We start from the raw sequence: 25,266 nt of genomic DNA, 5'->3' as shown, positions 1-25,266 counted from the left end.
GGCTGAAGCTTTAATCCAATGTTGTCCAGACCAGAAGAAATTGACAAGGGTCCTCTGAAGCTCTTGTATCAGACCCTTTGGTGGCTGCAAAATCATTAGTCTGTGCCACAGGGTAGTGGCAGCAAGATTATTAGCTACCAGTACCCTTCCCCTATAAGACAGCTGGGGCAGCACCCATTTCCATCTTGACAGTCTGGCACACACTTTCTCCACTACACCCTCCCAGGTATTTTTCTGAAAGACTTCTGAGCCTAGAAAAACCCCCAAAGTCTTCATCCCATCTCTGCCCCACTGAAGCCCCCCTGGTAACCGTGGAGCGGACCCCATCTGAAGCTGGCCTGCCCACAGCGCTTCACTCTTTCCCCAATTGACTCTAGCTGAGGAGGCCCCCTCATACACCTTTAAAGCGTTTGAGAGAACCTTACTGGTTTCTCTGTGCCAGGGGTTATGAAGGGTCCCACGATAGCACTGTCTGCGTATGCAGATGACGTGACAGTTTTTATTACAGGGGGTGAGGATGTTAAGCCTCGCTCTTAAAAAACAAAGCATTGGTTCAATCGCCAGACTATATAACTGCCCTGAAATTGGGCATCCCTGCCTGATGCCCCTTTGGACAGGGATGGGGCAACTCAAACCACCACCCACCTTCACCATACACGAGGCCCCAGCATACAGTAAATTCATCCAAGACAAAAAAACATCCCCAAACCCAAAGGCTTTCATTATTTTAAACAAGTACTGGTGGTCCACACGATCAAAAGCCTTCTCCTGATCCAAAGAAAGTAAACCCACATTTACATCAGACAGTTTACAAATGTCTAAAACATCTCTTATTAGAAACAAGTTGTCAACAATAGAGCGATCAGGTACACAGTAGGACTGGTCCTTGTGGACCAACAATCCCAGATACTCTTTCAACCTGTTTGAGAGACATTTAGAAACAATGTTATATTCTGCACACAGCAAAGCAACAGGTCTCCAATTTTTTATGAGAGCCAAATCCCCCTTTTTTGGCAACAGTGAAAGTACTGCACGTTGACAAGATACAGGAAGAGAGCCCTCATGAAAAGATTCACACACCACTTCATAAAAATCCTCCCCAATAGACCCCCAAAAGTGCTCATAAAACTCAGATGGTAAACCATCAATGCCAGGGGCTCGGCCTGTTGAGAGCTGCATAACTGCTGTGGACGCTCTTGCAGTGTAATGTCAGAGTCCAATGCGACTCTTTGCTCAGGTCCCAATTGAGGAAGACCGTGTAACAACTGTTCAATACACAGAGAGTCACAATCCTCCGCCTTATAGAGGGCAGAATAGAAATCCACGGCATGTTGACGCATTTCACTGTCATCCGTGGTTACCTTCCCATCAGGGAGACGAAGGCAGACCATCTGTTTACGTTGCAATGTCGACTGTCCTAGGTTTTTTTTAAAGCACTAGGAGCATCCATATCCTTGAGGGAAGCGAAACGAGACCTAATCAAGGCACCCTTCACTCTTTCATGCAGAAACGACCTCAGTTCATGTTTCTTGTCCTGTAAGTTCATGACTAGTCCGGGGTCATTCTGAGTGAGCAACTTCAATTCAATAGATTTGATGTCCTGTTCAAGGGCCCTGATAGTCTCTTTAACTTCAATTCGAGACAGAGCAGTATACTGTTGACAAAATAATCGTATTTGGGCCTTCCCAACCTCCCACCATTGTCTCAAGGACTCAAAATTCCCTTTTGTAACCCTCCATTTTTCCCAAAACAACAAAAACCTTTCACAAAACAAGACATCATGTAACAATTTAACATTAAAATACCAATAAGATGATGACCTTCGTGGACAGGACAAGTGAATATCAACAGTGACAATATGGTGATCAGAGAAACCCACAGGAGTAATGTCACACCTTCCAACCCTACTACAGTATTGCTCAGATACATACAACCTGTCTAACCTTGCTGCACTGACATGACCTTCATTAACTTTTAGCCAAGTGTACTGCCTAACTTTTTCATTCCTTACTCTCCACACATCAGAAAGCTCAAACTCAGTTAATAGACCAGACAGACAAATTGCTGACCGCAGGTGAGGTTCTTCAGCGGTGCGATCAACAGTAAAATCCACTGTACAGTTCCAGTCCCCCCCTAAAACCATACACCCCTCTTTGTCACACTGTCTTAAGGTTTCCTTTATTTTATCAAAACCAACAATACGCTCTGTACCCTCATTAGGAGCATAAACATTCCAAAAAAATAAAAAAAAACATCCACCTTGACCAATAAAACCAGACCCTTGACAATCTCTGTTGTAGATACCACAGTCACCCCTAAGCCTGAAGAAAACAAGATTGCCACCCCAGCACTGAAATTAGTACCATGACTGAGTATATGCTGCCCCTCCCACCACATACCCCAGTCAACCTCATTTTCCTCATCACTATGTGTCTCCTGTAGGAAAACTACATTAAGCCTTTTCTGTTTTATTACTTCAAATACCCAAGCCCTCTTATTCCTGTCCCTTCCTCCATTAATATTGAGAGAACCTACCCTTAGTACCTCCATATAGAAAAGAAAAAGGAAAAGCAGAAGATACCACAGAGAAACCAGACAAAGAGAATAGAACACCCTATGAGGCATAATCATCATCATTATTTAAATTGTCTCTTAACCTGACCACGTTTCCCACCACCTTTTGCTGCTGCAACAGCAGTAACAAATTTCCTCAAGCGAAACCGCTTCTTCTCACTCAACTGGTCTAACCCCACCGTCTTCTGTAACATCACAGCTGACCTCACAAACTTATCAACATCAAAATAATCTGCCAATTTGACAGATTTCCCAAAAGTCTGATCAAGAAACCCATTTACCTCCTCTAGATCGTAAATGGAGTCCTCACCAGCTGATATCGTATCAAGAGCGATATCCATATCCTTCTCCTGATCCTCCTCAACTGAGGCCACAGACCACTGACTCCCCTCTACCACATCCCTTTCAACACTCCCCACTTGCACCCCATCACTCGTACCAGGCATCTCCTCCACTACCTGGGAGACTAGCCCCACCTGAACCCCATTACTCGTAGTGGGCATCTCCTCCACTACCTGGGAACCTAGCTCCACATGAACCCCCCCCCTGTACCCCAGCACTCATAGTGGGCATCTCCTCCACTACCTGGGAGATTAGCTCCACATGAACCCTCTCCTGTAACCCATTACTTGTAGTGGGCATCTCCTCCACTACTTGGGAGATTAGCTCCACATGAACCCCCTCCTGTACCCCAGCACTCGTACTGGGCACCTCCTCACCAGTCTGAGGAAATGGCCCTTCAGATCCATCCTTACCTTCTACAACAATATGTTTCTGCTGCATAACATTTCCCTCTGGTACAAGTTGCAACTCTGTGCCCTCAACACGGACAACTTGTTCCTCAGCAACAGATGCTTGTGGCTGCTCTACCGCTGTCAGCCCACCTCTCCCTACATCAGTGGGCCCAGGCATTACGAGGACCACCTGCGCCCCTCCCTCTGCCTTCTCCCTTTTCGGGCAAGCATGTCGCTTATGACCAACATCCCCACACTCAAAACACCGTTGACTACCCGTACTAGCATAAGCCATTGTCATACTTGACTTTAAACGCTAACTCCAAAGTCTGCTCCGGTGAGTCCAAAAACATAAACACCTGTCGCCGAAACGACATAACCTGTTTCAACGCCGGGTGTTTGCAACCCAATGGGACAACCTTAATTGAACTTGCAAACTTCCCAAAGCGCAATAACTCGCGCTCCAATAGCTCATTTGGAATAAACGGCGGTACATTTGAAATCGTTACCCTTGTTGACGGAGAAAAAAGCAGCGTAACTTGAATAAACATTCCTTTAAGAAGTACGCCATGCTCAACCATACGATCAACAAGGCGCTCTTCTTTAAGAAATACCACCACCGCTTTATTCATCCGTGACGCATAAGCAACATTCTCATATCCTACCTTCTCTCCTACGGCGACCAGAACCTCCTCCACCGTGACAGTAGCTTCAGTAACACACCTAAAGCCGTGCCGAAGTGACAGGGACAGCGTCCCCATTCGGGCCGCCATCCCCACCAAAATCAGCGTAATTTCGACACGAAAAACAATATACTTAATGCTACCACAACAAGAAAATATAAATAATAACCTTAATCATGCATAAAAGAAAAAAAGGATATCACCAAGAAAAGGAAAACCCAGGATATCTAACTCGACACAACACTCGCACTTAGCACTCACTCAAACAATTCCCAGCATGCACCAAACACTCCCAGCATAGAGAGAGAGAGAGAGAGAGAGAGAGAGAGAGAGAGAGAGAGAGAGAGAGAGAGAGAGAGAGAGAGAGAGAGAGAGAGAGAGAGAGAGAGAGAGAGAGAGAGAGAGACGGATAGACTGAGATTGTAGAACAAGGAGAGAGAGAGAGAGAGAGACGGATAGACTGAGATTGTAGAACAAGGAGAGAGAGAGAGAGAGAGACGGATAGACTGAGATTGTAGAACAAGGGGGAGAGAGGGGAGAGAGAGAGAGAGAGAGAGAGAGAGAGAGAGAGAGAGAGAGAGAGAGAGAGAGAGAGAGAGAGAGAGAGTAGAACAAGGAGAGACGGATAGACTGAGATTGTAGAACAAGGAGAGAGAGAGAGAGAGAGACGGATAGACTGAGATTGTAGAACAAGGAGAGAGAGAGAGAGAGAGACGGATAGACTGAGATTGTAGAACAAGGAGAGAGAGAGACAGATTAGGAGTGTAGGGGTAAACGCTGGGTCAGCAGATGCCTAATCTCTGGGCTGACATAGCTGCTGTATTAACGCACTGGAATGATAATGGTCTGTTTGTTTGATTGTTTCTGTGTGTGTGTCAGCTTGCCCTACAGGCTGACCAGACACACATAGAGAGTAGAAACGGAGCCCTACAGGCTGACCAGACACACATAGAGAGTAGAAACAGAGCCCATGCATGGTGGAACAACTGTCCCAGACCTTTCACCTCTACTCCCACCATTCAGTAGTACTAATCCCCATCTAAGATAACTTATTCATGTCTCATACTGTAGGTAATCAGTGTTTCCTCTATATGTATATAGCAGCGGCACACACGGTGTGTGTGGCCACGTGAGGTTTGATGCATGATAGGCAGGGCCATTAGCAGTTAGGTGAAAGAGCACCACGTGGCTGGGCTTGGAATTCTGGCCCTGACCCTCTCTGCTTGGCCAACCCAGTGTGTGTGTGTTCTCCTCACCTCAACCACATCTGAGAGAGCTGCCCGGCCGACGGTCCGTGTGTGTCCATCTGTCCGTTCACCTTTCCACCTATCTGTCCATCCGTCTCTCCATCCTTCTCTATGGATTGTAGTCCGTCTAGGCCAAGGTCTTGGGGCCTGGCTATGAGCGTGTTGAGGCTACGGCACAGAGCCTTCAAAAACAGGTAGATTAACAGGGGAAGTGAGGGAGAGGGGAGATGTGTGGAGGATAGAGGGCTCTGTTAGATGATAGATAGTCAGCCCTCTCACCCACAGAGACATACCTATCTGTACTGGATATGTTGGGGGTTAGAGGTAAGAGGGTAGTATAGATATTTTGTGTGTGTGTATGCGTACGTCCCACTGTGTGTGTGTGTGCACTTGTGGAGAGCTACATTTACATTTACATTTTAGTCATTTAGCAGACGCTCTTATCCAGAGCGACTTACAGGAGCAATTAGGGTTAAGTGCCTTGCTCAAGGGCACATCGACAGATTTTTCACCTAGTCGGCTCGGGGATTAGAACCAGCGACCTTTCGGTTACTGGCACAACGCTCTTAACCACTAAGCTACCTGCCGCCCATGTAAGGGAATGTAACAACCAAGACTAATAGTCTATTAGACAGTCTATTAAAGTCCAGCAGCATGTGACCAAATGATAAAACACATTCACAATGGGAAAACGTCTAAACAACGTTGTATTTAGGTGGTGATGTTGCCTCCATATTGTTACTATGACGTCCTGAAAACATTCAGCCTAAACCCTCATGCAACACTTAAACAACATTAGTTATTCAGATGTTTACCTTTTATACAACCATAACACAAACTGTAAACACTCAGGGGTTTATTGTGTTGTGCATAGAATTCCATGAGATGCACTAAGAGCAGACCAGGCTACTGTGTTTCTCTTTCAGAGCTAGCATGCAGCAGTCTTCCTCCTCTTACAGTTGAAGTCGGAAGTTTACATACACTTAGGTTGGAGTCATTAAAACTCGTTTTTCAACCACTCCACAAATTTCTTGTTAACAAACTATAGTTTTGGCAAGTCGGTTAGGACATCTACTTTGTGCATGACATGAAGTAATTTTTCCAACTATTGTTTACAGACAGATTATTTCACTTATAATTCATTGTATCACAATTCCAGTGGGTCAGAAGTTTACATACTCTATGTTGACTGTGCCTTTAAACAGCTTGGAAAATTCCAGAAAATGATGTCATGGCTTTAGAAGCTTCTGATAGGCTAATTGACATCATTTGAGTCAATTGGAGGTGTACCTGTGGATGTATTTCAAAGCCTACCTTCAGACTCAGTGCCTCTTTGCTTGACATCATGGGGAAATCAAAATAAATCAGCCAATAATTGTAGACCTCCACAAGTCTGGTTCATCCTTGGGAGCAATTTCCAAATGCCTGAAGGTACCACGTTCATCTGTACAAACAATAGTAATGAAGTATAAACACTATGGGACCACGCAGCCGTCATACCGCTCAGGAAGGAGACTCGTTCTGTCTCCTAGAGATTAACGTACTTTAGTGCGAAAAGTCCAAATCAATCCCAGAACAACAGCAAAGGACCTTGTGAAGATGCTGGAGGAAACAGGTACAAAAGTATCTATATCCACAGTAAAACGAGTCCTATATTGACCTAACCTGAAAGGCCGCTCAGCAAGGAAGAAGCCACTGCTCCAAAACCGCCATAAAAAAGCCAGACTACGGTTTGCAACTGCACATGGGGACAAAGATCGTACTTTTTGGAGAAATGTCCTCTGGTCTGATGAAACAAAAATATAACTTTTTGGCCATAATGACCATCGTAATGTTTGGAGGAAAAAAGGGGGCAGCTTGCAAGCCGAAGAACACCATCCCAACCGTGAAACACGGGGATGGCAGCATCATGCTGTGGGGGTGCTTTGCTGCAGGAGGGACTGGTGCACTTCACAAAATACATAGCATCATGAGGATGTCACGCCCTGGCTCTAGGGACTCTTTTATGTTGAGCCAGGGTGTGTAGAGTCTATGTTTTGTGCTCTTTGTTTTCCATTCTAGTATTGTATTTCTATGTTGGCCAGTGTGGTTCTCAATCAGAGGCAACGTGTATCAGCTGTTGCTTATTGTCTCTGATTGAGAACCATACTTAAGCAGCCAGTTTTCCCACAGTGTTTGTGTGATCTTGTTCCTTTTGGTTTGTTAGTACCGTTGGACTTCACGTATCGTTTGTTGTTTTGTTTATCGTGTGTACACTTAATAAAATAAGATGTACGAGTATCACGCTGCGCCTTGGTCCTCCTCCTTCGACGATCGTGACAGAAGATCCCACCAAAACAGGACCAAGCAGCGTGTCCAGGAGCAAGCGCCGAGTAAGGAGCTGGAGAGGTTGGCGATGGCCCAGGTGGGCCAATGGTGGTCCTGGGAGGACATGCTTGCGGGAAAAGGGCCATGGGCTAAAGTTAAGGCCCTGGCGAGAGAGGAGGTACGGCGCCAACAGTGCCGTCGTCAGACAGGCGTGAGGCAACCCCAATAAATTTTTAGGGGGGGGGGGGCACACGGCATGGATGACGGGGCAGCAGGAGGCAGCTACAGGGCGTATCGGGAGAATAGGAGAGGAGGCCACCAGGTTAAGGGGGCTATTGGTCCAGAGGGAGCAGGAGTTAGTGGTTCAGAGGGAGGAGCTACTGGAGGCAATAAGGGAGAAGGAGAGAGTAGAGGCACGGCGAGAGGAACTGTGTAGGCAGCTGAGGGAGCGGAGGGTTATGAAGAAACCCAGTCCCGCTCCTCACACCAAGCAAGTGGTGTGTGTCACCAGTCCGGTCCGGCCCGTTCCTGCTCCCCGCACTAAGTTAGTGGTGCGTGTTCCCAGTCCGGCCCGACCTGTTCCTGCTCCCCGCACCAAACCGATGGTGCGCGTTGCCAGCCCGGCCCGGCCTGTTCCTGCTCCCCGCACCAAGCTAATGGTGCGCGTCGCCAGCCCGACCCGGCCTGTTCCTGCCCCTCGCACCAAGCCTACGGTGTGCGTCGCCAGCTCGGCCCGGCCTGTTCCTGCTCCCCGCACCAAGCCAATGGTGCGCGTTGCCAGCCCGGCCCGGCCTGTTCCTGCTCCCCGCACCAAGCTAATGGTGCGCGTCGCCAGCCCGGCCCGGCCTGTTCCTGCCCCTCGCACCAAGCCTACGGTGCGCGTCGCCAGCCCGGCCCGGCCTGTTCCTGCTCCCCGCACCAAGCCAATGGTGCGCGTTGCCAGCCCGGCCCGGCCTGTTCCTGCTCCCCGCACCAAGCTAATGGTGCGCGTCGCCAGCCCGGCCCGGCCTGTTCCTGCCCCTCGCACCAAGCCAATGGTGCGCGTCGCCAGCCCGGCCCGGCCTGTTCCTGCCCCTCGCCCCAAGCCTACGGTGCGCGTCGCCAGCCCGGCACAACCCGTGCCTGGGTCACCGGTGCCTGGTCAGGTACCGGTCAGCTGCTCCACATTGGAGCCTAAGCAATCTGCTCCACCGATGTCCAGTCCAGCTCCAGCCAGTGGGGCCAGACCGGACCAGGGGCGCTATGGGGGGTTTGTTGGAGGGTGGTGGTCAAGCCCGGAGCCGGAACCGCCTCCGAGGAGGAATGCCCACCCAGCCCTTCCCTGTTCGGTTATGTTTAGGCGCGGTCGCAGTCCGCGCCTTTGGGGGGGGGGGTACTGTCACGCCCTGGCTCTAGGGACTCTTTTATGTTGAGCCAGGGTGTGTAGAGTCTATGTTTTGTGCTCTTTGTTTTCCATTCTAGTATTGTATTTCTATGTTGGCCAGTGTGGTTCTCAATCAGAGGCAACGTGTATCAGCTGTTGCTTGTTGTCTCTGATTGAGAACCATACTTAAGCAGCCAGTTTTCCCACAGTGTTTGTGGGATCTTGTTCCTTTTGGTTTGTTAGTACCGTTGGACTTCACGTATCGTTTGTTGTTTTGTTTATCGTGTGTACACTTAATAAAATAAGATGTACGAGTATCACGCTGCGCCTTGGTCCTCCTCCTTCGACGATCGTGACAGAGGAAGGAAAATTATGTGGATATATTGAAGCAACATCTCAAGACATCAGTCAGGAAGTTAAAGCTTGGTCGCAAATGGGTCTTCCAAATGGACAATGACCCCAATCATACTTCCAAAGTTGTGGCAAAATGGCATTAGGACAATAAAGTCAAGGTATTGGAGTGGCCATCACAAAGCCCTGACCTCAATCCTATAGAAAATGTGTGGGCAGAACTGAAAAAGCGTGTGTGAGCAAGGAGGCCTACAAACCTGACTCAGTTACACCAGGTCTGTCAGGAGGAATGGGCCAAAATTCACCCAACTTATTGTGGGAAGCTTGTGGAAGGCTACCCAAAACGTTTGACCCAAGTTTAACAATTTAAAGGCAATGCTACCAAATACTAATTGAGTGTATGTAATGTGATGGGAATGTGATGAAAGAAATAAAAGCTGAAAGAAATTATTCTCGCTACTATTATTCGGACATTTCACGTTCTTGAAATAAAGTGGTGATCCTAACTGACCTAAGACAGGGAATTCTTACTAGGATTAAATGTCAGGAATTGTGAAAAACTAAGTTTAAATGTATTTGACTAAGGTGTATGTAAATTTCCGACTTCAACTGTACCAGCGTGGGAGGAATCGACCTCCACAATGGTCATGGCTCTGTTTGACATCACTGAATGAATATGGATGTGAATAGACTGTATGAGTGGTTGAGTTCCAGACAAATTATTCAGTACTTAGTGGTATGCTGTAGCTAGATACTGTACCTATGGGAATGTGTATTGATATGTGGAGGAATGCAGATATTATACTGTAACTGTTCAGGGTTGTTTGTGGTCACATCACATGATCACAGCCAAGTCTAATGGCTTGATGTTTAGCAATGCATGTACAGTAAGTACACATTCACACACATCCTGTGTAGTAAACATCACACACACAAAATCATATTGCCTCTTGTGTCAATAGGGTAGAATCAGCCCTCTGTGTTTATGCTGGCTGTGCAGTCATGTCAGTGTGCCTCAACTGTGTGTGCGCGTTTGTTTGTGTGTGTGTGTGTGTGTGTGTGTGTGCGTGTGTGCACAGGCATGTGTGCGAGTGTGTGTGTGTCTTTGTGTTTGTGTGAGCTGTTACATGGGCCAGTGACATGGGAACAGGCTGTGGTGTCAGTAAGAAGTAGCATGCCAGCTAGCAGGCCTGTTTCACAATGCAAATATGATTCAATGTCAAGCGCTTCTATGGAACAAAAGTCCCATCCAGTTGTGGATGGGTGTCTGACTATGCTGTAGTGTGACAGTGAGTATGTGGTCTTGTGTGTATGCTTACTAGTGTGTTTCTGAATTAACGTGTGGGTGGCTGGGTGCCCTTGCATTTAATCAGTGGGGAAGCGTAAAGGCCTTCTACACCTTCAGAGAAGGCCTAAGAATTTATACAATTAAAATATAAAATAAAATGTTTTAATTTCTATTTAATCTCTTCAGTTTGTGTTGGAAAGGAAGGGTTAACCATAGAAATAAGAATGAATAGAATGGGTGTTCCCATTCAAGTCAATGATGGCATAATGGGTGGACTGGGGCCATTGCGAGTGTACCCATAGGAGCAAAGCAGGAAGTAAAATCAGGAAGTGTACCCATCAATCTGTGCTGTGATTTGTTCAATCAACTCAAATGACATTACAAAAGAGGATGTTTTTGCTGATTTGTTAACATCTCCCTTCAAGATTAACTTTCAACAAGAAGTTAACTTACAAATGATTATCATTTGGTGAGTGGCACTGTTTTTAGCAGCTTGCTTGTTAGCTATCGCTTTGAAAATAATGCGTGTGAAACATTGTTGCATTTAAACTTTAGATCACCAGTTACTTTGATCAAGTTGTACGTATTGATTTGGAAATGCTTAATGGTTGTGTTTTTGTTATGATTGGGGGCCTACTGGCTTATGAATGGGTTGCTTTTAACAGTATGCTGTTGTAACAGTGTTGCTTCCGTCCCTCTCCTCGCCCCTACCTGGGCTTGAACCAGGGACCCTCTGCACACATCGACAACAGTCACCCTCGAAGCACCGTTACACGTCGCTCCACAAAAGCTGCGGCTCTTGCAGAACAAGGGAAACATCTACTTCAAGGTCTCAGAGCGAGTGACGTCACCAATTGAAATGCTACTAGCGCACACCGCTAACTAGCTAGCCATTTCACACTGGTTACACTGCTCTTTCTATCGGACCTGTTTGTGTTTTACAAAAAGTGTTCTCCACGGAGTGAACAGATTACGGTTGCTGTCCTTTCAGCACCACAAGCCTGTCACCTTTGATGTGTCACTGTTGTCATCGCTAGGCTATTGATGATAGTGATGGTATTAGGATACCACAGGTTGTTTAGGGAAACACTCTTTTCACGCCACTTCGATACTGAAGCAACTTTTTCGTAGCAGTTTACACAGCATGTTAGGAGACAGTTAAGGTTAGGAAAAGGGTTAGGGTTAGCGAAAATGCTCTCCTAACCTGCTACAAAAAAATCACTTTGTATCGAAGTGGCGTGAAAAGAGTGAGTCCCGGTTTAAGTAGTTGTTGTCGTTGCTGGTCGCATTATTCCGTGCCTGGCGTGTGAGTGACAGCCCAATGCGTGGCTCAGGCATTCATTCTTATTTCTCTGGGCTCAGGCCTGTTTGATTAATTAATGATGTCATAAAAAAGTATTACTACTCTGGCATTCGAGCTAGATACAGTATAATGTAGTGTGCATTAAGTGATGATGTTTGTATTGGCTTTTGTGTGTTCTTGGTCGTATGTTTTTGTGTGTAGTAGTGTGTATGTTTTTGTGTGTAGTAGTGTGTAGGTCAGTGTAGTGCAACATGTAGTGCAGTATCTATTGGCTGCCCCATGGGAAAATAAAGTAACAGTCTAATCAGCACCTATTGACTGGTGTGCACTGCAGCATAGCGCTGGTGTGTGTGTGTTCATAATATTTATTTTTCTGTCTGTGTTTTGTGTACTATATAGTGGCAGTACAGTATGAACTGGACCTATTCATGGGTTGCATGTTTCGTCACAATATTGTTTTGACGTTCGTTTTGGACTGATGCCCGACCTAGTATTCTACTCAATGCATCGTCAATGAGCGCTGATGAAGATTTAATCAAAAATGCATTACAGTGGCTTGGCAATGCCATTCAATAGGAGACAAGTAATTAGTAGGAACAACTTTTGTCATCATTTTGATGTCGCCAGATTGACTTTAGATGCAGTATAACGTTAGCTAGTTATCTAAGATTGAGGGGAGGACACTGGATCTTAGCTAGCTAACATTAGCATTGCTAGCTATTTTTGACTAACTTTGCTCACTAATGACAACATTGCTCTCTGTCTAAAGTAAATTAGACAAGATGATAATGCTGGCAAAGTTGTTTCCTACTATATATTTGACTAATTTAGCAATGTCATCGTATTTCCAGGCACTATAGTGTAATTTAGATTTAACAGTCGTTAACCTCCGTTCAGAATGACTGGCCTTATCACGACTTTAGGGCACCACTATTTCGCCGCCGGTAGAGGGCGGCTTGAGAACATTCATAACAATGGCATGACGTGACGGAGTTGCAACCTATGAATACTATACATTGATTTGTCTGCAAAACAATCCACTCTCTCTCATCTCCATGATCTCTCTGAAGTCAACAAGTAAACAGAGGTTACTGTAATAGCGAGGTTGGTGTGTTTAGTTGGTTAGTCGAACAGTAGTATAATGATTCTGCACCAACGTTGATGCATGGTGACGATGGACAGTATATGCTAATGGGAGGGCTGAAGTTATTTTTACGTATTGTACACCGAGAGAGCCAAAATGGCGGGGTGTGTGGACAGTAAAATATTGCACTACAGACCCGTAATGGTCGATTTATGGCCATGTATTGTACAGATATCTGTAGCCTCAGATCCATAATGGTGCGGGAGGTAAGTGGTAATGTACAGATTCATCATGGCGAGTGTGGATAGTGTGGGGGCAGTGCTGTGTGACATCAGGCAGGCAGGCAAGCCGCAGACTGAAATAGCAGTGAGATCTCACTTCCTTGGCCTGTGCAGAGCAGACATACCGGAGGAGAGGAGCAAATTAGTCAGCTGGCCTGGCCTGCTGCTGGGAGAGACTAATACGGATGGAGAGAAATGGACAGAGAGGGAGGGAGAGAGAGAGGGATGATGATGAATCAGTAAAAGAGAGAGTGGTAGCCTATTACCAGGGGGATGGGATGATGTTTTGGTTCTGACTGAGGGAGGCTGGTATTCACTGAGTGGACAGTCAAGTTGCTTAGTAAGCTATTGCCTAGGTGATAACGCTCCTCCATTATCAATGACTCATCACAATGACAGACAGCTGAATTAAAAAAGGTCTTAATTCAGCTACAGTATGTCTGTCTTACTTAATAGTTCTCAGTGTTTCTCAAATTGTAACTGAGATGACAGTGGCATTCCATAACTGATGCATCACTGAGTTTACTTACAGTTGTGTTCAGGTATCAATGTGTTACCCATATACTGTAGATCCTATAATTCACTGAATTATATGATCTGTTTTACCGATATAAATATAATCCATATTCCCTATTTCTATGATATTACCTACTAGGTGACAACAGTGTGTTCAGTGAGAGCTAGGTCTATGTACCCAAGGTGAAATGGGTTAACCCCTAGGTTGCCTTTTCCTAGCCGTACAGAGTCAGACATGCTGATTTACCATCAAGGATGTATAATGGAAGGCCTAATCAATGTTTCCTTGGTGACGGACCGCCAATATGTGACGATGGTTTTTAAGGAAAGATGTTACTGAATGAACAGGGGTATACTGAGGTTGTTCTATCTGAAAGGAGGAGGCACCCAGCCGCCTTTCCTCGCTACATATATTTAGGCTGTTGACAAGCCTTGAGATCTCATACTACATCATACTACTAAACTTCATGTTCATTGCACATAGGGCTGGGAATTACATTTACGTCATTTAGCAGACGTTCTTATCCAGAGCGACTTACAGGAGCAATTAGGGTTAAGTGCCTTGCTCAAGGGCACACCGACAGATTTTTCACCTTGTCGGCTCGGGGATTAGAACCAGCAACCTTTCGGTTACTGGCACAACGCTCTTAACCACTAAGCTACCTGCCGCCCCAGGGACCTCACAATACGATATTTTCACGATACTTAGATGCCGATAAGATATGTATTGCGATTCTCAGGATTCTATATGTATTGTGATTCGGTACTGTGATTTCATGTTGATTCGATGTTCCAAACATATTGCTTACCATATGTCTGCTGCAGAGTGACAAGAGAGAGCCATGAGAAAACGAGTTTTGATCAGTCATGTAAATAAAAGTGCTGAAAACAAATGTGCTCCCTATTTAAAAAGAAAATGGAAAACAAGTTTAGATACTGGAGTTTTGGTGCAGGTATTTCAAACTAGCGCAAAAATAAAGACTGAGATGTCTGATTTAAGATACTCTTTGAAGAGGTAAGGTTTCAGACGTTTTTGGAAGATGGGCAGGGACTCCGCTGTCCTGACGTTAGGGAGAAGAGTTTTCTGTCTTCCTCTCCCATTTAGCAGGGGAATGATAAACAATGTTGAACTATTTTCCTGAATTAGAACAGAGGCTTTGGGGATGGGAGGAGTATCACTGTGCTCTGCTCTCACATACTCACACTGAGAAGTGATTTACTTAATCAACTACCGGTACATTTCTCTCTCTCTCTGTGTGTGTGTGTGTGTGTGTGTGTGTGTGTGTGTGTGTCTGTGTGTGTGTGCATTTGCCTTTCCTCTTTATTCAATTTTTTGTCCCTGGAGTTTAGTTTGTTTCTCCTTTTCTACTCTCTCTCTCCATCCCCCATGTCTCCGCTCCTAATCTTTTCCCTACTTTACTGTATATTGGGGAACATGCTATCTTTTCTCTAAAGGTTAAAGCAGGTTTTTACATGTGAATGTGTGAGAGGGTTATCTCCCAATAATTAAGACTGGCCACAAGACATGCTTTGATAGGGGTTGGCTTTGAAAATGCCTTAGATGGGTGTGACAGTAGAAGTGTATTTGTGGAGAGTTGGAGAGAACATGCTCTTCAGTACTGTATGTGTTTGTCTTCCAAATACTCCTCTGGCCTTCATGAGTGAGTTGAGTTCTGGGCATGCCCACACACACAGAAAAGTGTTTCAGGGGGGAAAATGCTTCCCGCTCTCTAATTTACCATGTATGAGAGACTCCTGTCCGGACATTTCCATTTGACATTTGAGTCATTTAGCAGATGCTCTTATCAAATCAAATCAAACTTTATTTGTCACATGCGCCAAATAGGTGTAGATGCTTATTTACAAACCCTTAACCAACAATGCAGTTCAAGAAAGAGTTAAGAAAATATTTACCAAATAATAAAAAGTAACACAATAAAATAACAGTACTGAGGCTATATACAGGGGGTACCGGTACAGAGTCAATGTGCGGGGGCACAGGTTAGTTGAGGTGATTTGTACATGTAGAGTGACTATGCATAGATAATAGACAGCGGGTAGCAGCAGTGTAAAAACAAATGGAGGGGGGGGTCAATGTAAATAGTCCGGGTGGCCATTTGATTAATTGTTCAGCAGTCTTATGGCTTGGGGGTAGAAGCTGTTAAGGAGCCTTTTGGTCCTAGACTTGGTGCTCCGGTACGCTTGCCGTGCGGTAGCAGAGAGAACAGTCTATGACTTGGGTGACTGGAGTCTTTGACAATTTTTTGGGCTTTCCTTTGACACCGCCTAGTATATAGGTCCTGGATGGCAGGAAGCTTGGCCCCAGTGATGTACTGGGCCGTACGAACTACCCTCTGTAGCGCCTTACAGTCAGATGCCGAGCAGTTGCCATACCAGGCGGTGATGCAACCGGTCAGGATGCTCTCGATGGTGCAGCTGTAGAACTTTTAGAGGATCTGGGGACCCATGCCAAATCTTTTCAGTCTCCTGAGGGGGAAAAGGTGTTGTCGTGCCCTCTTCACGACTGTCTTGGTGTGTTTGGACCATGATAGTTTGTTGGTGATGTGGACACCAAGGAACTTGAAACTCTCGACCTGCTCCACTACAGCCCCATCGATGTTAATGGGGGCCTGTTCGGCCCGCCTTTTCCTGTAGTCCACGATAATCTCCTTTGTCTTGCTCACATTGAGGGAGAGGTTGTTGTCCTGGCACCACACTGCCAGGTCTCTGACCTCCTCCCTATAGGCTGTCTCATCGTTGTCGGTGATCAGGCCACCCACTGTTGTGTCGTCAGCAAACTTAATGATGGTGTTGGAGTCATGTTAGGCCACGCAGTCGTGGGTGAACAGAGGGAGTACAGGAGGGGACTAAGCATGCACCCCTGACGGGCGCCAGTGTTGCGGATCAGCGTGGCAGATGTGTTGTTGCCTACCCTTACCACCTGAGGGAGGCCCGTCAGGAAGCCCAGGATCCAGTTGCAGAGGGAGGTGTTTAGTCCCAGGGTCCTTAGCTTAGTGATAAGCTTTGTGGGCACTATGGTGTTGAACGCTGAGCTGTAGTCAATGAACAGCATTATCACATAGGTGTTCCTTTTGTCCAGGTGGGAAAGGGCAGTGTGGAGTGGGATTGAGATTGCGTCATCTGTGGATCTGTTGGGGTGATATGTGAATTGGAGTGGGTCTAGGGTATCCGGATTGATGCTGTTGATGTGAGCCATGACCAGCCTTTCAAAGCACTTCATGGCTACTGACGTGAGTGCTACAGGGCGGTAATCATTTAGGCAGGTTACCTTCGCTTCCTTGGGCGCAGGGACTATGGCTGTCTGCTTGAAACATGTAGGTATTACAGACTCAGTCAGGGAGAGTTTGAAGATGTCAGTGAAGACACTTGCCAGTTGGTCCGCACATGCTTTGATTACACATCCTGGTAATCCGTCTGGCCCTGCGGCTTTGTGAATGTTAATCTGTTTAAAGGTCTTGCTCACATCGGCTACCGAGAGCGTTATCACACAGTTGTCCGGAACATCTGGTGCTCTCATGCATGCTTCAGTGTTGCTTGCCTCGAAGCGAGCATAAAAGGCATTTAGCTCGTCTGGTAGACTTGCGTCACAGGGCAGCTCGCAGCTGGGTTTCCCTTTGTAGTCCGTAATAGTTTTCAAGCCCTGCCACATCCGACGAGCGTCGGAGCCGGTGTAGTAGGATTCAATCTTAATCCTGTATTGACGCTTTGCCTGTTTGAGAGTTCGTCTGAGAGCGTAGCGGGATTTCTTATAAGCGTCTGGATTAGTGTCCCACTCCTTGAAAGCGGCAGCTCTAGCCTTTAGCTCGATGCGGATGTTGCCTGTAATCCATGGATTCTGGTTGGGATATGTACCTACGGTCACTGTAGGGACGACGTCGTCGATGCACTTATTGATGAAGCCTATGACTGAGGTGGTATACTCCTCAATGCCATTGGATGAATCCTAGAACATATTCCAGTCTGTGCTAGCAAAACAATCCTGCAGCGTAGCATCCGTGTCATCTGACCACTTCCGTATTGAGCGAGTCACTGGTACTTCCTTCTTTAGTTTTTGCTTGTAAGCAGGAATCAGGAGGATAGAATTATGGTCAGATTTTCCAAATGGAGGTCGAGGGAGAGCTTTGTATGCGTGTCTGTGTGTGGAGTAAAGGTGGTCTAGAGTTATTTTTTTCCTCTGGTTGTACATTTGACATGCTGGTAGACATGCGTGTAGCTCAGTTGGTAGAGCATGGCGCTTGCAACGCCAGGGTTGTGGGTTCGTTTCCCACTGGCGGCCAGTATGAAAAAAAAAAAAAAATTATGCACTCACTAACTGTAAGTCGCTCTGGATAAGAGCGCCTGCTAAATGACTAATATGTAAATGAGGTAAAATGGATTTAAGTTTGCCTTAAAGTCCCTTGTCACTAGGAGCGCTGCTTCTGGATTAGCATTTTCTTGTTTACTTATGGCCTTATACAGCTCGTTGAATGTGGTCTTAGTGCCAGCATCGGTTTGTGGTGGTAAATAGACGGCTACGAATAATATAGATGTGTCACAAACGTTGAGAGACGGGTCGGACCAAGGTGCAGCGTGAAAAGCGTACATGTTTATTCACCCAATAAACATACAAACCAAAACAAGAAACGACGTAACGTGAAGTCCAAAAGGCTATACACATACCAGCCTAACAGGAACAAGATCCCACAATACACAGTAGGCAATGGGCTACTTAAGTATGATCCCCAATCAGAGACAACGAGCGACAGCTGTCTCTGATTGGGAATCACACCCGGCCAAACCTAGAACCACAGAAATAGACTAACTAGATCATAAACATTGAATATATAACATAGAAACTCACGCCCTGACCAAACCAACTAAAGACAACAGGCCTCTCAAGGCCAGGGCGTGACAGTACCCCCCCCCTCCCCAAAGGTGCGTACTCCGGCCGCACCAACCTGACTCATTAGGGGAGGGTCCGGGTGGGCTTTCAGCCTCGGAGGCGGATCCGGCTCCGGGCGTGACGACCTCTTCCTCTCTGCCTCCCCGTTGCGCCCCTGGTCTGGTCTGGACCTCGGCGCGATGCTTCCCCTCTCCTTCCTCCCACGATGCACCAAGCCCTGTCTGGACCCTGGTGTGGGAGACCCCGAACCTGGAGAGGGGCTGACGTCTGGGCCTGGATCGGCAATCCCCCCACGATGCACCAAGCCCTGTCTGGACCCTGGTGTGGGAGACCCCGAACCTGGAGAGGGGCTGACGTCTGGGCCTGGATCGTCAATCCCCCCACGATGCACCAAGCCCTGTCTGGACCCTGGTGTGGGAGGCCCCGACCCTGGAGAGAGGCTGACTTCTGGGTCTGGAGTGGAGCCGCTGACCGGAGCTGAACTGGACCCCGGTGAAGCGGACTGCTCTGGCTCCGGGGTGGAGCCGCTGACCGGAGCTGGACTGGGCACCGGTGGTGCGTACTACTCTGGCTCCGGAATGGAGCCGCTGACCGGAGCTGGACTGGACCCCGGTGGAGCGGAATGCTCTGACTCCGGAATGGAGCCGCTGACTGGAGCTGGATCAGGCACCGGTGAAGCAGATTGCTCCAGCTCCGGAGTGGAGCCACTGATCGGAGCTGGACTGGACTCCGGTGGAGCGGAATGCTCTGACTCCGGAATGGAGCCGCTGACCGGAGCTGGACTAGGCACCGGTGGAGCGGAATGCTCTGACTCCGGAATGGAGCAGCTGACCGTTGCTGGACCAGGCACCGGTGGAACAGGCCGGGCCGGACTGTGGACACGCACCACTGGTCTGGTGCGAGGAGCAGGTACGGGGCATACCGGGCTGGCGACAGGCACCACTGGTTTGGTGCGAGGAGCAGGCACGGGCCGTGCCGGACTGGATACACGCACCACTGGCTTAGTGTGGGGAGCAGGTACGGGCCGTACTGGACTGGTGAGGCGCACTGGTGAGGCGCACTGGTGACACAGTGCGTAGAACCGGGGAAGGATATACTGGACCGTGGAGGCGTACTGGAGGTCTGGAGTGTACAGCTGGCACAACCCATCCTGGCTGGATGCCCACTTTCGCACGAAACGTGCGGGGCGCTGGCACAGGACGCACTGGGCTGTGAACGCGCACTGGCGACACAGTGCGTAGGACTGGCGCAGGATATACTGGACCGTGAAGGCGCACTGGAGACCAGGAGCGTTGAGCCGGCACAACCCGTCCTGGCTGGATGCCCACTTTCGCACGACACCTCCTCCTCTCTAGTCAGCCCTTTCCCGGCCTCCTGCTGCCTCGTCGTCCACCCCGTGAGCCCCCCCAAAACAAATTATTGGGGCTGCTTCTCGGGCTTCCTCTTCGGCCGGCACCGTTGATGTCGCCGTTGATCCTCTTCTACCCGGGCTTCCTCCGTCATTGCCCTACCGTAACGGACGGCCTCCTCCTCTGTGATTTTCCCCCAAACGAGGAGGACATCTACCAACGTAGCCTCCCGCTGTGTCCCGGGTGTTTGCTCCTCCTGGCCACGCTGCTTGGTCCTCGTTTGGTGGGATCTTCTGTCACGAACGTTGAGAGACGGGTCGGACTAAGGTGCAGCGTGAAAAGCGTACATGTTTATTCACCCAATAAACATACATAACCAAAACAAGAAACGACGTAACGTGAAGTCCAAAGGGCTATACACATACAAGCCTAACAGGAACAACATCCCACAATACACAGTAGGCAATGGGTTACTTAAGTATGATTCCCAATCAGAGACAACGAGCGACAGCTGTCTCTGATTGGGAATCACACCCGGCCAAACCTAGAAACACAGAAATAGACTAACTAGATCATAAACATAGAATATATAACATAGAAACTCACGCCCTGACCAAACCAACTAAAGACAACAGGCCTCTCAAGGCCAGGGCGTGACAAGATGAGAACTCTCTTGGTAGATAGTGTGGTCTACAGCTTATCATAAGGTCCTTTACCTCAGGCGAGCAATACCTCGAGACTTCTTTAATATTAGACATCACGCACCAGCTGTTATTGACAAATAGACACACACCCCCGCCCCTCGTCTTACCAGACGTAGCTTCTCTGTCATGCTGATGCATGGAAAATCCCGCCAGCGCTATATTTTCTGTGTCGTCGTTCAGCCACGACTCAGTGAAACTTAAGATATTACAGTTTTGAATGTCCCGTTGGTAGGATATTCTTGATCGTAGATCATCCATTTTGTTTTCCAATGATTGCATGTTGGCCAATATAATGGATGGTAGTGGAGGTTTACTCACTCGCCTACGAATTCTCAGAAGGCACAAGGCAGTCCGACCTCCGGCCCCATTTTCTCCGTCTTTTTTTCACGCAAATGATGGGGATTTGGGCCCGTTCCCGAGAAAGCAGTATATCCTTTGCGTCGGACTCGTTAAAGAAAAGCAACTTACAGTTAGTGCATTCATCTTAAGGTAGCTAGGTGGGACAACCACATATCTCAGTCATAGTAAGTACATTTTTCCTCAATAAAGTAGCTAGCAGCAAAGTCAGAGCTAGTAAGGGGGGGAAAGAGGCAAGTGTGAATGTTAGTTCACGAAATGGGGTGCGGGGGGTGGTGCTGTGGACCTGCTCAACACACACACACAAACACACTTACAGGACATACCACACAGGGCGTTGTTTACACACACATGGTCACACACACACATGAAGCCCTTAGCCGTGGTATATTGGCCATATACCACAAACCCCCGAGGTGCCTTATTGCTATTATAAACTGGTTACCAACATAATTAGAGCAGTAAAAATAAATATTTTGGCTTACCCGTGGTATACGGTCTGATATACCACTGCTGTCAGCCAATCAGCATTCAGGGCTCGAACCACCCAGTTTATAATTCCCTATTATGCACAGTATATCTGCACAGAAGAATTCAATGGCTATAGTTCGTTCTTACATGTTTTGTTTGAACTGCTTTCGAAAGCAAAAATCGAATTGAAAACATTATTTACATTTACATTTTTGTCATTTAGCAGACGCTCTTATCCAGAGCGACTTACAGGAGCAATTAGGGTTAAGTGCCTTGCTCAAGGGCACATCGACAGATTTTTCACCTAGTCGGCTCGGGGATTAGAACCAGCGACCTTTCGGTTACTGGCACAATGCTCTTAACCACTTAACCACTAAGCTACCTGCCGTATTGTTGAATTCGATTTTCATAATAGCAAGCTGGGACTGGTGGTTTGGTTTACTAAACTAGCAAGTATGTTTGTTTAGTTACCATGGTAACTACTGTAGCTATCTAGTAAACTTGCTAGCTACTTCAGTGGATGTTGAACACATTTCTACCAGCAAATGAGTTAAATAATAGCCATGGTATAAAAGGGATAATGAACTCTGGGCTCTATGCATTCTCTGGAAAATAATGCAACTCTGTGGAAGGTCAGTTCCACTCCGCTAGCACGTCATGGAACACACCTTCCACATCATTCATTATTTTCCATAGAAAGCATAGCCCGCTCATTGATTATCCCTTACATAATTACACTGCTTGTGACACTTAACCATCTAGAAACCAACAGCCCTGTTAAGCCCCGAAACAAAGTGTTAGTTAATGCATTTGTCCTGAGGAAAAAGAAACCAGGGTTATCCCAAATGTTCCCTCGTGTGCGCGGCGCGCACCTCCTCCAGGACTACCGCTCACAGAAGAAATGCCAGGCCACGCAGAGACGCAAGAGATTGAACTTCTGAGTTCGCCCCATTTAGTTTGCACTATATAGATAGTTTTTTATGTGATCGAATCAACATTATATCAGCCCCTTTTCAATGCAACAAACCAAAACAAATCTAACTTTGAAAGGTTGAGTCTGTGATTTTGTTGTAGGCAGAACCAGAGCGCAACAGAGTAGAATTCTATTGGCAGGGGTTGCTCCTGCCTTTCAATCACCAGCAAGTGAATGCGCTTTTCAGATCAGTTCAGATCAGAGCGCAGAGCCGGGGAGTTACTGCTTCCTACGAGAGCACAACACATGTAAGCTACAATTCTTTGAAAAGTCAGTCAGGTAAAAAGCTTATGTCATAATGAAATGGGCAGTGTTGTATTTTGAGACATGCTTGAATATGCAAATAAGCCAATAGGCAGAGGGATAGCCTACATTGTCTAATTCTCTGTATGGTAATAATAATGACTTTTATTTTCTAAAGTGGTTTCTTGCATCATATAACACAATAAAATGCCATTTACAGTCACCTATTTGGCCCATGGTGTTACAGACCAAGTAAAAAAATCATTAATTAATGTCAAGCCCTTCATAATGTAAAAACGTTTTTAAAAGTCTCATGCAATGTAGGCCTGCATTGAACACCACATACAGGCTACTGTAGGCTAGATCATAGAATTCAAAAGCTATTTCCATGTGAAAATGTTATGGGATTTGCTCCATTGGTTTTGTTGGTAGGCCTACATTGTGCTTAAATAGCCACAATAGCCTATTAGCTACTGTCTAAAACTGTAAGAGTACAGCCTCAGTGTTCACTGTAAACGCGCACCGGAAGTTGCACAAAATCCTCACAACGTTCAAGTTTCCGCTCACAATGCCTAAAATTTGCTCAGTGCCCCAAAAAATGTACCCCCTTGCTGCTGTGTCAGTTGACTACAGCCTGGACTGGCATGTCTGCAATGAGGAGAATGGCAGCCAGTGATTAGCTCTGTGAAAGGGGGATACCTAGTCAGTTGCGCAACTGAATGCATTCAACCGAAACGTGTCTTCCGCATTTAACCCAACCCCTCTGAATCAGCTGCTTTGTCTAAGGATATGTCCCAAATGGCACCCTATTCCCTACATAGTGCACTACTGTTGATGGGCCCTGGTCAATAGTAATGCACTATATAGGGAATAGGGTGCAATTTGGAACGCATCCTAAGAGTTAGTTCCTGCCTTGCTGCTCTTGTTGTTAAACACGGGCTTTCCATGCACTCAGAAACACTCTGGTTCTGTTGTTGCTGTTATGTGTATGAGTGGTCATAGTGCTGCGATAGACACACAAACACACACCCGTGTGTGTGTGTGTGTGTGTGTTCTAGGATGTACATTGTTCCCTACAGTATGAATGAACACACACATACACATTACACACACCAGTGGAGGCTGCTGAGGTGAGGACGGCTCATAATAATGGCTGTAATGGAGCAAATGGAATGGTATCAAAGACATGGAAAATATGTGTTTGATGTATTTGATACCATTCCACTTATTCCGCTCCAACCATTACCACGAGCGTGTCCTCCCCAGTTAAGGTGCCACCAACCTCCTGTGACACACACACACATATATCCACACACATTTCCATGCACCAATACACAATATACATGTACACAGACACACTGAAGTAGGCTGGCTACTGCTATAGAGTGGGCTCACAGTTATTGTGGCTAGGTGTGTGTGTGTGCATGAAAGCACTGAGCCTGTGGAAGTGATCTATGATACAGTACACAACTGTTTTGGTTAAGGACCATCCTGCTGCAAGGGAACAGATCCAAGCATGGAGTGTGTATGAGTGTGTATGAATATATAGCCTAAGTGTATTGTGTGTGTTTCAAGTTTTAATGTCACATGCACAAGTACAGTGAAATGCCTTTCTTGCAAGCTCCAAACCCAACAATGCAGTAATCAATGTCAATGTAGCACTAAAAATAACAAGGTAGAACAAAAACCAACGAGAAATAGAAATAAGAAGAACATGAGAAGTAAGCTATAAACAGGGACAGTTCCAGTACCATATTTACAGGAAGCTATATACAGGGACAGTTCCAGTACCATACTTACAGTAAGCTATATGTGTCTCTGTGTTTGTAAGTGCGCGTGTATGACTGCAGGAATCTCAATGCTAAGTGCCTATGTTGTCCAGCAGAATGCTATGCTGTATTAGACGCTGGAGGAAAGGAAATGGGAAAGGGGGATACCTTGTCAGTTGTACCACTGAATGCATTCAACTGAAATTTGTCTTCCGCATTTAACCCAACCCCTCTGAATCAGAGAGGTGCGGAGGGCTGCCTTAATCGACATCCACATCTTCGAGCCTTGTGTTGTCCTAGATGTTAGAGGACAGCTAGATAGGACAACACAAGGCTCCTCTAATGTCTAATACAGCTAGATAGGACAACACAAGGCTCCTCTAATGTCTAATACAGCTAGATAGGACAACACAAGGCTCCTCTAATGTCTAATACAGCTAGATAGGACAACACAAGGCTCCTCTAATATCTACTACAGCTAGATAGGACAACACAAGGCTCCTCTAATGTCTAATACAGCTAGATAGGACAACACAAGGCTCCTCTAATGTCTAATACAGCTAGATAGGACAACACAAGGCTCCTCTAATGTCTAATACAGCTAGATAGGACAACACAAGGCTCCTCTAATATCTACTACAGCTAGATAGGACAACACAAGGCTCCTCTAATGTCTAATACAGCTAGATAGGACAACACAAGGCTCCTCTAATGTCTAATTCAGACTTTTCACAGGGGGAAGAGAAGTCACACACTGTCTTATTGA

The 25,266-nt window shown here is 46.7% G+C and overlaps 1 protein-coding gene across 6 annotated transcripts in view; it reads left to right on the top strand.

The window, feature by feature from the left end:
• Positions 1–25,266, top strand: part of LOC121540613 (SRSF protein kinase 2) — a 125,070-nt gene that overhangs the window by 68,145 nt on the left and 31,659 nt on the right. The window lies entirely within an intron of this gene.

This window comes from Coregonus clupeaformis, chromosome 26 (assembly GCF_020615455.1).
Source record: "Coregonus clupeaformis isolate EN_2021a chromosome 26, ASM2061545v1, whole genome shotgun sequence".
Taxonomy (NCBI): Eukaryota; Metazoa; Chordata; class Actinopteri; order Salmoniformes; family Salmonidae; genus Coregonus; species Coregonus clupeaformis.
This window is presented reverse-complemented; position numbering and strand designations above follow the sequence as displayed.